The sequence below is a fragment of the Taurulus bubalis genome (assembly GCF_910589615.1).
Source record: "Taurulus bubalis genome assembly, chromosome: 10".
In the NCBI taxonomy this organism is placed as follows: Eukaryota; Metazoa; Chordata; class Actinopteri; order Perciformes; family Cottidae; genus Taurulus; species Taurulus bubalis.
In genome coordinates this window covers 16850858-16864470 of record NC_136598.1, presented here as the reverse complement: position 1 = coordinate 16864470, position 13613 = coordinate 16850858, and positions in this window count along the sequence as shown.

Sequence of the window (13613 nt, the reverse complement as noted above, 5' to 3'; positions counted from 1 at the left end):
CAGGTGTTAATCGCTGTCTAATCTGGAAGTTTTCTGTGCAGCCTAAACATGTTTTATTCAGTTGTGTTTAGCTCCGTCTGGTTACAAAAAGAAAACAGATGGCAATGGTCAAAATGCCGACCTCGAGGCTTCAAACTGGCCGTCCACAAACCAATGGGTGACGTCATGGGGACTACGTCCACTTCTTATATACAGTTTGTGATCTCTGGCCAAAGCAACCTCATCATCTTTTCCAACCATCACTCATTCTCAACCACTGTGTAATGAAGAACCTGGTCATATCAGAATGCCTTCTAGTTGTATTTCAGAATGAATCAAGTAATTACAGTGGAATTGCTTGCGGGCGCTTATTAATGATACTCAGAGATTTTAACTTTGACAGACAGATTTGCCCTGTTGATCATCCAATTATATTTAACCCTGCAGCTTAGACTGTAATGTATTCAACAAAAGAGCTTCTGCATGGTTTCAGGGAATGTTATAAGTTCATTGAAATAACGGTGCTAACTTACTGTCTAGTTAGTGACCTAATTGTCAGCACGTCACCAAGCTTCAAGTGAAGGACGGCCAAATTAATTTCACTGTTGATTAAGTATCATTGTAAAATGAACTACAAAGTGTTTTGATGTTTGTGGTGTTGCATTAACACTTCTGATTTTGATACATATTGGTTTGACCCACTAAAAAAATGATTAAATGACTCAGTGAGTGTTGGAGAAACTTGAATCATATTCTGGATTTGTGTTCGGTTCGGAAATTTGAGTGCACTTTGAATGTCTGTTATATTAATAAAAGTTTATTGCAAAATTAGCTCCTTTTTACTCTCTACCAATGCATTCTAATATGCCAAAGAATGATGGCTGTCATTGATTTGTATACAGCAGCGAACACACACACTCTTAAAGTAAAATTGTTCTTCCCATTTTATGGCTCTGGGAGGGAGATGGTGTCCTTGGTAACCAGATTTTCACTGTCCAGTGTCTTTACAAATCTTAGGAAACCCTGTGGGAATGGAGATGTTGCTCAACTTTGATCAAACAGAAAGGAGTGCAATGAAACAACAATATTACTGATTAGCATTGATGTCAGTCTTCATTCACCATATTAGTCAGACAAATAAAAATAAAAAGAGTTTTCCACAATGCAAGTATTCTGTCCGTTTAGTACACTTTTTCTCGGAAGATACATGGTTGGTATTTCAAATATTTAACAACATCTTGCTATCTGAAAGAAAATTGGGGATGGAAAGGTCTTTTGTAAGAATGCAGGACAAATGCAGAACAAAACTGTCTGTAAGAATATCTGAAGAATCTAAATCATTTACATCAAAACAAGAGCAGATAGAAGCATTGTTGGGTTAACGAAAGAATAGATATAGCCTAAACAGAGGTGATCTTGCTCTGAGCTCTGTGAGTGGAACGTGTTAAGTCTCTTGCATGTGAGAAAACACCCAGCAGTGATGTCATTTTGCACAATAGTGTAAACTTTAACATTTTTTCCAACTGTTTGTATATGAAGACTGAGTGCAGGACGTTCTGCTGTGAAGTCTAACATGAAGCACATTTGACCTGAACTGACTGAAGCAAAATTATTTTAGGTATGAGTCTATATTTAGGTATTTTAGAGCCCAAGAGTCTCCAGGCAGTCAGGCAGGTAGGAGGCATTGGAGCAAATGAATAGAGACAGAAGATTGCGGCCTATTTTAGCTCTCAATTTTTCCAGTGTAGAACCTAAATATATGCACAGAGGACAGTTTTAGTTTCATCAAAGATTAACCTCTGTTTTAAATTAAAATAATCTATATGAACACACGCAGAATGGTTCAGTTTTTCAACAGTCTACTGTGAACAAATAATCTGTTATACATTTTGCTTCTGCTTCTAGACCAGAGGGAGGCAGTCATGTATCAAGTTTCATCACCAGTTGAAGATGTAACAGTGCATACGACTCCTCATATGAGCGGTAACTGGTGAGTCTAAAAAAAAAGGAACATCTCTTTGCACAATTTACTAATAATTAATACATTTTCAAAAGTGCATGTTTTCAAATGAATGGCTCTGTGAGGAACCACGCTGGCAGGCATGAGGAGCTACATGTGTATTAAAAACATTTTTTTTTCAATTCACAAAAGTAGGAAACAATTTACAAAAGTGACTAAATAAAAGTTATGGCTCCATTAAAGAGGTAATTTTTGTTAGCCTCTCTAAAAGCAGATTTATTTTATTTTAAATGAGGAAAGTTTGTCAGACTTCAGTCAACAGCTTTTAGGTTCCGGAATGTCAGATTCCAGAATGTCCGCGTTAATACATTCATAGTAATGCCAATAATGTTGTGTACTTGTTTCCGCTGCCCCCAAGTGGCCCAGAAATTTTGCAGATTTATGTTGATTTGAAATCCTAGCCCAGAATCATGGCAGTTCTTGAAATTTGTTCACTATTTTCGTGTTGCTCGCGTTGCTCAGCACGAAGACAATAGTTATGGAAAGTCAATTAGGATCCTTTTTTGTGGTGGACTCAACAATTTAACGCATCCATGTAACTATGCAGCAGACAGAGCTAGTGAAGTAGCATTAAACAATGTAAAACACAATTTACAGTGTCCCAAAGTGTTCTTACTGTATGAAGTGACACGTCCATGACGGTTTTCCTAAACCTAACTAAATGGTTTTGTTGTCTAAATCTGTCTTTGTTATTTTAAGAGAAGGAGTGGCAATAATAATATCTATATTATTATATAGAGTCTATACATAGTCTATACATTGTTTTGTTTTCCAGAAAAGTCCTGCATACACTACCTTTAAAAAGAAGATGTTGACTAGATGCTCTACTACTGGTTGGCTGAATTAAAGTTCATTATCATATTCACACAGATCTTGGATACACATAAAGACTCTTTGAAAGACAAGACAGGCGGAGTTAAAGCGCACTCTCCTCGGTCAGTCAGGCATATAGTGGATGATGAACAGACGAGATTAGAAAAAGCATAGTGGATCAGCAGTCAAGCAGAATTTCAGCCACAGATGAAGATGTATTCCTCTGTCACATTAGGAGGAGCCTTTAAAATTAAAAATAGGCTGCAGCCATGATGACTTGAAGTGACATATTTGGCACAAAAATGCATCCGGCATTCAGCCCCTAAATGGATGAATATTGCAAGAGAGACCAGGGAGACAGAGTTTTCACTGTAAAGAATGTAAGATGGAGATTGAGTGGGCATTGCCATGGCAGTATATTCATGTGTAAAGACTAATCTTCTTGACAGTCCACTTAGATATACAGAATGAATAGTGGGCCATCTAAATGTGTTACCAGTGCTACAGTGCTGATGCCTCTGTCATTCTTCTCCCCACACTGTGTAAAAAACAATACTTTGCTGCTTCAGGCAACGATTCCAGAGACAAAGCAAAATAAGGATTTGTCTAACCACTGAGTGTGTTTGAATGACTGGAGAAAGCATTGCTGAGATATCTCCCACTTCCTGTTTATGTCTTCCCTGACAACTTTGTCACAGCAAAACGGTCAGCAACGCATGATAGATGTTCATGACGGAACTGTGCAAATGTTGAAACTGTTCACTCAATATATAAGAATGTGATGCGTCTATTCAGCTGTTATATATTGTGACTCATGAGTGAATCAACCATTATTAATAATACATGCACTCTCAATTGAAAGGTCATATAGCTTTAAACAACTGGCTATTACTCATGATTGTAAGTTCTACATTGTAAGTTGATTCGACCTGATGAAATACGCCCAATATTTATAACAAATTTTAACCAATGTTCACCGCAGAATAAAAGGGAATGTTGGCTAATTATCAGACTCATCAACCCAATGGTTATAACTAAACCATTATCTTCTAACTGGAGTCACCTACAACATGGACATGAACCCCTCAAGTCAAAGATCATATTTGTAAAAGAAGATATACAAAACATTAGATGCTTGTAGTTATTTGGATGACTCTTGACTAGACTGCAGTATATTTGCTGAAAGAGAGCTTGGTTTTATGAAATGGTTTGAGGTTAATATTTAATCTTTGCCAAGGAATTTTTTTATTGACTCCAAAATGCGCAATGTCTGACTGGTATCTCGATTGAGAATGCCAGTGTGTGGTCATAGCCTCACGTGTCATGTATCACATATTCCAGATATCTAGTGGGAGCTACAGCCAATGAATAACTACATGGTTTTGTTGCCTTTAAGAACTATAATGTACTACATTTGCAACACTGACCAAAGCTGTTGTTGCACCCAGAGAACGCAAGCTATTTTGTGAACATGTGTGCCAATGACAACATCAGCAATCGTGATTACAATGAATGAAAGTCTGCAGATTGCTTATACAAAAAAGTCCTGTCTCGTGCATGCTATTATCTTATTTCCTGTGTCACTTCTTGTGTGTTAGTTTTTGTGACAAAACGTAGGTTGGAGACCAGACATACTCATCTATAGTGTGAAAACCACAACGACTTCAAGACTCCCGGTTGCAAAACAAGCAAGTTAACGACTTTAAAAGTTGCATAGTGTGATCTTGTGTGCAGCCAGTTGCTGCTAATAGTTTCTGTAAATCTGTATTACATGTTCAGCTAGGTTTTAGGCTAATGAATAAAGGTGAATAGAAATGTAAAATATAAGTAGGAAAATGAAGATACTGACTTTTTTTTTCCAGAAGCAGTATGTCAAAGACATAAATAATTCTTCACTAAGGTTTATCCTGAGTCTTCATAGACATTCAAACATAATTTCTACCAAACGATAACCAGCATAACCAATGACGATCACACACACGCACACACACATTCGTGCAGATACACACCCCCATCTGGTTGGCAGGACAGATGGTGGCATTGGGTGATGCTAGAAGCCAAAAGGACAGCTCTAACCAGTTACACACACACACACACACACACACACACACACACACACACACACACACACACACACACACACACACACACACACACACACACACACACACACACAAAGAACGTTGTGATACATGTAATAGTTTATAATATGTAAGCACAAATGTTAAATACGGAGCAATACACAGATCTTGACACAACATGCAGACAAACACACATAACTCTCACAATGGAGCTGATGTTTCAAATGTTTGTTCAAAGACTCTGTTGCTGTTTGTCAAACTGAATTTCCATTTCAAATGAGAGCATATGCACCGTGTATGTTTGGCAGATGAACAATTACAGATGTTATGTCATGCTGCAGAAAAACTTCCTTCATTATCGATGCCTTCAGTGTGTTGTGTATGTGTGTGGGCGCACTGTGAATGTTGCTCAGGTACATGCATAATACAAACTGTATGTTTAGTTTTCGGAAGGATGTCTGGTCTTTTTTGTCAGCCAGATGGAGAGAGAGCGAGTGCGAGACAGAGGGAGTGTGTATGTGCATCTTTCACATACACACTCACATGAATATGAAAGAGTTGTGTGTATTGTTTGTGTATTATTCATGTGGCATGGTTATGAATGGTGTTCATGTGTCCTGAGAGCTTTCAACTCCAAGAGCCTGGCCACTCTGTTCTCGAAGCTTCTCTAAGCGAGTGGGGGGTGAGGAGGGGGGTGAGGAAAGAAAGAGAGAGGGAGGTGGAGAGGTGGTGATGGAATAGGAGGAGAGGAAGAAGATGGAGGAGGAGGAAAGGAGATGGAAGGAGAAAGTGGGAAACAGAGGCAGAGAAAGACAAATTTAGAGAGAACGGGAGCAAAGTCTGTGTGAGTGGGGACGTGGGGGTGGAGGAGGGAAACATAGTGGGAGAGACAGGAGGTGGAGAAGGGAGGGAAGAGGGAGGCTGCATTTTGGTGATAGCACAGACTGAGACTGCAAGAGCAGACAGAGAGAGGAGACAAATTAAGAGAGAGGAGTGAAGCATTGTCAGAGAGAGCCAGGATTCCCAGACAGGTAAAATATAAAATAGCTTCAAACTATTATCAAACAGTTATAAAAATATATTTGTAAGTCTATTCATATTGACTAATCAGAGACCGGGAGGAGCCCTTTTCTTCCATGACAGCTGCATCAAAGATTCCCTGGATGTCATAGAAGAGCAGTCAACCCGTCAAAGCATCCATCCATACGCACATGTCCATCTTTCACCCTCCATCCAGCCATGTGCTTCCATCCACTCATCCATCCATTCTTTCCTTATCCAATCGTCCAAGCCTTGCTACATATCTACAACCCCCCCTTTTTTCTTCATCCCACTCATCTTTCCTTGCCTCCTCCCTCACACTCCATATCTCCTCTGCTGTCACTTTCACCGATCCTGAGGGCATGTCTTTTTATTGTATTCATCTGCCCATATGCTTCTTCTCAATCCTTCTCTGTCCCTCTCAGAAAGTCTCTCTGCTGTGTGTTTTCAAAATGTACTCCTTTAGCTTTTATTCTTTTTTTCCAGACTGTGAAAATGTGTAAGGGAGCAAACTTTCATCACTGACCACAGTGCAAGTGAAAAAACACTTATGTTGCCACAAGAGGAGAGAAGAAACATCTGTGATAAAACTATTAGCAGGTGGGAGAACACTGGGAGAGAAAGGCAGACTCCTTTTAGTGAAAGTGCGTCTCTTTCTTTTTTGTCTCTCTGCTTGACTTTCCATCCAAAGGCTGACCTTCCATCCGTGTCAACAGGATGCAAAGGTGCCATGTTGGTGCCCGGGACGAAGATAAATGCTGAATGGATCCTGAACGGATGTTAGAGACAGGGTAAAAAAAGAAGAAGAAAAACAGAGTTATTTTTTTAAGCTTCTGGAAGGAAACGGGAGGAGAGAGCAGTATGAGTCAGAGCACAGCAGCTATAATACTGTGTATTCAGAATGCAAGAGAAGAGGAAGAAGATAGAAGAACAATGAGAGAGATATAGGGGGGAAATAGAGAAGACATAACCAGAAATGAGCAATCATTAGACAGAAGAAGGACATGATGAGACAGTAGCAGCTACACTGCCAAGCGGGGAGTGAAATATAGGCCAAGTGAATCAGCTTGCTAGAGGGAGAGGAAGGCGAGAAGAGGGTGAGTTTAGAAAGTGGAGGGTTTGGTATGACTGTGAAGGGCTAAAGGAAGGTTGAATGAAGGTTTGCTGCAGGGTGGACAGTGGACAGAAAACAGGGAAGTACAGAAGGACAGACTTAATGAAAAACTATGTGAGCAGCTCCAGGGGAGAGTCCTGAGTGACTGTGTCTTGCTATGGGGAGGGAACTTAACTGAGGCTTGCATATGACAGGAAAAGCTTCCAGAAGGTTGATCGTAAAAAAAGAAAATATCATGGATTAACGAGGTTAAAAAAGAGCAGCGCTATAAGGAATACCCTGCAGGCCAGAGAACATGTCCTCCAATGCACAACAGCGGGAACGTGGGAACTTTAATTGTGACAGCAACAGAGCAAGAGGTTCCAGTTAAATATTGATGCAGACAGGCCACTCTTGAAAGAGCTCGCTCTTTGCACCACAGAGGGGGAAACAGAAGGAAACACAGCTGCATTTTCATTCTACGGGATTTTTACACCGGAATAGACGAACGGTTAAGTGTGCCAGAAGACAGCCAAGTAGGCTAAGTTTAAATGTCCAAATTAAGACAAGACATTCAAATTAGCAAAGTTGACTTCGTGGAGTTTTTTTCTTTTTTCCTTTTTGGCCAGCTGTGCATTTCTTGCCCACTGACGGAGGAACTGGACCTTCATCGTGTGTAGGAACAACAAGGAAGAGAGATCACTGACAGCACATCAGGACCAGAACGATTTCTTCTTTTCTACAAGAACAAGAACCAGATTTGGCTGATGAATACAGATTCACATTTTTAGATTGACTGCTGTAACTGCTTTGACAGGCAGTGTAGGGCTACATCACTGCCAGATGGGAGAAGCCAAACACTGCTGAAGCAATCTGAAATGTTTCCTATTTGTTTTTTGTCTTGGACTGATCGTAACTTTTTCAACTATTTTTGAAAATGCCCTCATTAGTTCAGTAGAGGATTGCTGCCACGGCTTAAGGAAATAGGAAAAAGTGTGGAAACGCTTTAAACACCCAGGATCCTTTAATTGGAAGAAGGATGTATACTTTGCTTTAGTCTCCGTGACTACATAAGAATGGTACTCCAACTTAATTTATTCAAGAAATGAATTAGAGACTTTCTGCGGTCCGACCGGAATCCCAGATTCCTCAAAACGTCATGACAGTAACGCAGGAAGACTCAACGCCACAGTCTCCACTCAGCTGCGGATAGACCAGCAGAGTGTTTTGAGCATGTGTGGCTGTGTGGGGGCAAAAGGACTGCCGAGGAGCTCAGCTGTGTTTGTGCATATGGTTGTGTGGGTGTAGAGGTGTGTGAGCCCAGCTGTGTCTGAGCGCATTTTCAAAGCATCGCCCGCAGCTGTGTGAGCGTGTGTTTGTGTGTGTGCGTGTGCTTGTGTGTGTGTGCGCGTGTGTTGACTGGATTCTCCCACCAGCGACAGAGCTGGACCTGAACAGCAGTGGCGAGAGGGGGGACAGGGAGGGGGAGGTGGAGGATGAGAGGGAGGTGAAAGAAACCAGCAGGACGAAGGAGACAAAAAAACTGACAACATGCTCGGATAAAGGGAAGAAAGAAGCAAGTTTTTGGCTGACCCCCTGGTGCAATGTGTGGTGAGTACACGTTGGATTGTGCGTCGTCATGCTGCCATGTGTCTCAGTTTATGTGCTTATTTGTGAGTGCATGTGCACTGTTTATTCACAGCATCATATTACCTCAGCATGTTGGCCAAGGTCAAAGGTGATGGTCAATTAGAGGACTCAGAGTTCAGGGATATGGAGATAGTTCATGTTATTGGATAAAGGTCATGTGAAATGTAGGTCCACTGGGTCACCATATGTTTCCATCCATCCACTGATTCACACAATTGGTCACATGCTACAGTGCACATCTGGTCACGTGCCACCAAGTCTGGCACCTGAATGGAAACTGAACCAACCCCATAAACAAGTGTTTTTGTGCCACAACGCAATTGTGTCATGGCACACCATCATCAAAAATACTTCAAAATGAAACATACTAACCATATCATAGTCCAAAATATTACAAGGATGTATAGTTATACTCACACTCTAGCATCGTGTTCACAATGGGTTTGCACACATATAGCCACAGGCAGTTTAAGTGCACAGCTGGCCCAAAAGAAGAAAAAATGTGCATATTCAGAAACTTCAGAAACTCCCAGCAATCATGGCTATTAAATCCGAAAAATCCTTTCTCTCTGTCACTCTGCCTAAAGTTTTGAGAATATGCCTCTGCACCTCGCTGGTGAGGACATGTAGCTGGCAGTCTGAAAATAAAATAGTTATTTTGCTCTCTGCCTCCTGTGTTTTTGGTGCAAAGGCAACAGTTATACTCTGCCTCGTGGATAATTGCAATCGGACTCCAAAAAAGCTAATTGCAAAACTTGCTGTTGTGTTTGCTCTGTAATATCCTAAGCACACAAGCTTTTTGTGAATTAAACCTTGTTTTGGAGTGATGGATGTTTCATTTGAAAATGGTGTTTAAGTTGATGGGACCATGGCACCGTGGGACTGTGCGTTGTCACTTGCGTTGTCACAAATGTTTAATTCAATGGACTGAAAACAATGAAGTCATCACTCATTTCCACCATCTACTGCCACCTGCAGGCACGACAGAGTATTTAATTAGACGTTGACTTTGCTTACCACCAGCCGCTCAAGAGAGCTCAACTCAATTTATTTACTGCAACTTAAGATACATTTTCTGGACGAATTAAGTTGAATTGGTCAATTTCCCACTACACACTGGACAATCTCTGTTCGCAGTCGTTGAAAAACAAGCCCATAAACCAAGGCATATTTAACCATACAAGATACCGACAGTATTAATGTCAGAAGATGATTCATATACACTCATTTGTTTCAGTAAAATGCTTTAGTCATGCATGCAGCTTCAATAATGTATTGAACAGTACTGTAGTTCCCATAAACAAGCACACATTTTGATAAACTATCGTTTAAATTATCATCAATATGTATAATATCAGTTACATTGGAGGATTTCATTACCAGGGAACACACCTCTGAATACAGTAACTGCTGTGTGTAATTTGTTAACACATGGTCAATTAATATTTGTGATTTGTGTCAATTCATATTAATATAACATTAACTTTCTCCCAACACCAAAAACTAGAAAAGATTTATGATTCCATGAGACGTGAAGTCTGACGCTGAAATCAGAGATAATATATGGACACCCTGTCCTATAGATGCACTACATTTTGCGGAGGAAGGGTTTTACCTGTGAATTATTTTACAGGCAAAATAAGCTCAGATCTTGTGGTCGTGTGACAAATGTACTTGATATCATAGTTCCAAAGGCATCACATGCTGCAGGGGAAATGTTTGAGTTTTACAACTGAGAACCTCCCAAAGCCTTATTGATCAACTTAGTTTATTAAGCAAACATATGTAAGTATTTAGTATTAAAATATCATCTATCGTATTCAGATTATCTCCTTGAAAGCATGTGTGTTTAGAATTAGCAAACTACACCAAATCAGACTAAACCAAACATATATGCTTTCTCTCACGCTTTCTCCTTGACACTCACTGACACACTATCCCTCTTCCCTTGCTGTTATGAATACAGCACATATATGGAGTCACGCGGTCTACAGTAAGCACACTCATGCTCGCTTACCCTCTCTGGGTCTTCCTCACAAACACACGCACACACGACAAAAACACACGTGCACAAAAGCAGGAGGAAAAGGGGTCGTGTCTGAGGAGAGGAGACAGTCGCTTCATGGCTGTTGGCCTCGTGTTCGAGCAGCGCTGGCCAGCCGAGCTTGTAACGAGTCTGAGGAACGCTCTAGTATCATACGGATCTGGTTCCCACACCATCGGCTCAGTGTGTGTGTGTGTGTGTGTGTGTGTGTGTGTGTGTGTGTGTGTATATATATATATATATAGAGAGAGAGAGAGAGAGAGAGAGAGAGAGAGAGACAGAAAGAAGAGACTTAACCAATGTATGTAAAGCATATTTTTCATAAAGTGACTTGCTGTCGTATTGCCCATCATGCAAAGGTTTATCATTTGGCAACTCAGTTGTGCGAGCTCTGCGAGTGTCATTGAGCTCTGCGAGTGTCATTGAGCTCTGCAATGACTGAACAGTGTCTGTATTGTAGCAACAACAAAAGCTATAAGATAATTGATTGAGACTTTCTTTGGACTCAAAAACACTAACTATCAATGACTCCATTCAATACCTGCAATTCCTCTTTTCCCTGTTTGCGACTGGAAAGAGGGCTCCACGTAGAATTCAATTTGTTTGTATTGTATTATACAGTATTGGTATTTTGCCTTGCTTACACATATTCAAATACCTTGGAGCATGATTAGGGTTAAAAAAGTCAGATTTCCTCATCATGAAAAGTCCAAATCAATATGCAATGAGAGGAAATATCTCTCCCTATAATCAACGGTACACACAATGCTCTTGACCCAATGTTCTCAAATCATTAGAATTGGAGAACCCATGTTTTAACCACAGTGAATTCAATAAGAACAATGCAGCTTTAGCTGGACCAGGTCACTCTTCAACATGATGTCAACAACATCATTTTTGGTTATGTTCATGTGTCAGACCGAGATGTGATAAAGATTGCCTTTATTTGTAAGTATTTGGCAATTTTGCTTCTATTAGTGAGCTGAAAAGAAATGAGGGAGAGAGTTGGGGGATGACATGAAGCAGAGGTCTCCAGTGGGACTCAAACCAGGAATATTGCGATTGCATGTTCAGCGTCTGAAAAGCCCAACTCCCCCCAGGACACAGATTAACTTGCAATGAACGGCAGATTGTGAAGATGAGAGCTTGTCAGAAAAAAGAAAAAAAGTTTTGGAGAAAAGTCCAGAGTCTGAAGAAAGTCAAAATTACAAAAAGTATTCAGTCCATCAAAATAAATTGGGGGGAGTCTTTATGTCTGTCCTTCTGTCTCAAAATCAGTTTGTCAGATCGACTTCACACTAGGCGGAAGTCTTGCTGGGGACAGAGGACGTGAAGTTGTTGAGGAGAAATGTGCAAGCAGCAATAATGAGGGCAAGCAAGAGGTCAAACGAGCATTGCACTAGTTTATACACATTTGATAAAATATCGATATTTTCCTTGTTCCCAACTGAGATTCAGCTGGCTGGTGATCCGAGAAGAAGTGAGATAGTTAATGTGTTAATATGACAACCTGACAACAGCCGATATTTGTTGATGGCATCTATACTTGTAACAGACTACAGGTCTTTAATCATACAGAATTATGCACTTTTAATTTTTTTTCACATTACTAAAAAGAGATGTTGGGAAAAGGTTGAGCAATAAAACGTTAATTCAATTGTTCACTTTTTTTGGCTCGATGACAACAGCTGCCAACCATGTGGCCCAGGTGACATGCTGGTGGCTGTGGGAAACAAAGTTAAATTTACTGTTATCAAAACGACCATCAACCCTGCTATGATTATGACTCTGATTGTTGGGTAGATAAAGCAGTGGCTTGATCCAATGCGACTACATCTTTCCACATTAATGTAACAGCTTAATTAAACAATCTACCATGTTTCAGGGATCTGATTTTCATTCCACGCTAAATCATTCTACAATAATGAAGATTACAGTTATCCACCTATGGATTAAATACCACCTTGGGAAATCGAAAGTCAGTATCCAATGGGAATACAGTGACGATGAAGAAGACCAAACTATTTATGCACAGTCAGTTGCTGCAACCTCATTAACGGCATTGGAGTCAGCGCCAGTCAGCTCTAGTAAAAAAAAAATTTGAGGACATTCAGTAGCGGATCTACTCCTCTCACATGGCAGTAAACTAGGTTCTTACAAGTATATGTAATGTACTGTATATTTGCTCCTGAGAAAGAAACAGCTTACAAAAGTGTGAGGATAGAAAGCAAAGCGTGAGATGAAAGCCTGTGCATGATGAATGTAAATATGGTACCACCCTCTCGACAAATTAGAGTACAAATGAGATGATCAGAACAAGATTAGAGAATCACTCAGAGAAAAATTGCTGCTATTTGAGACTTCATGAAACTCTAATTATGTCTGCATATTTGTCAGTCTGCCTATTACTCTGTTGGTCTGTGTGTCTATCTGTTTGACTCTGTCTTTGACCATCTGTCTCTCGGCTTGCTTTCTATCTGTCGTGTTATATATTTGAGCCCAGCTATCCTTCTATCCATGCACCTCCAAAAAAAGCTGGATATATGGACTATACTTAAAATACGGACACTTGTGAAAATACTAATTCAACTGAAGCAGTCTGGCTACAGGCAAAAAAGAGTTAATCAGTCACTCCACAAATTAGCAATCCTGAGATGTAACCAATTCCAACATAATTTGTAGAAGATTTTGTAAAAAACAAACCATTTTCCTCCTGAAATAATGCTATGTAAACCCCTGGAGATGAGCCCACATCAGATCAAATCAAACCTCATCCTCAGCAGACCTTTTTCCCCGAGTAAGGCTTCTCAATCAACACAGTGTTTTCACTTACAAAAAACTCTATACATTAAAATCGTACCAATAAAACCTTAAAATTCCAGAACACCACAC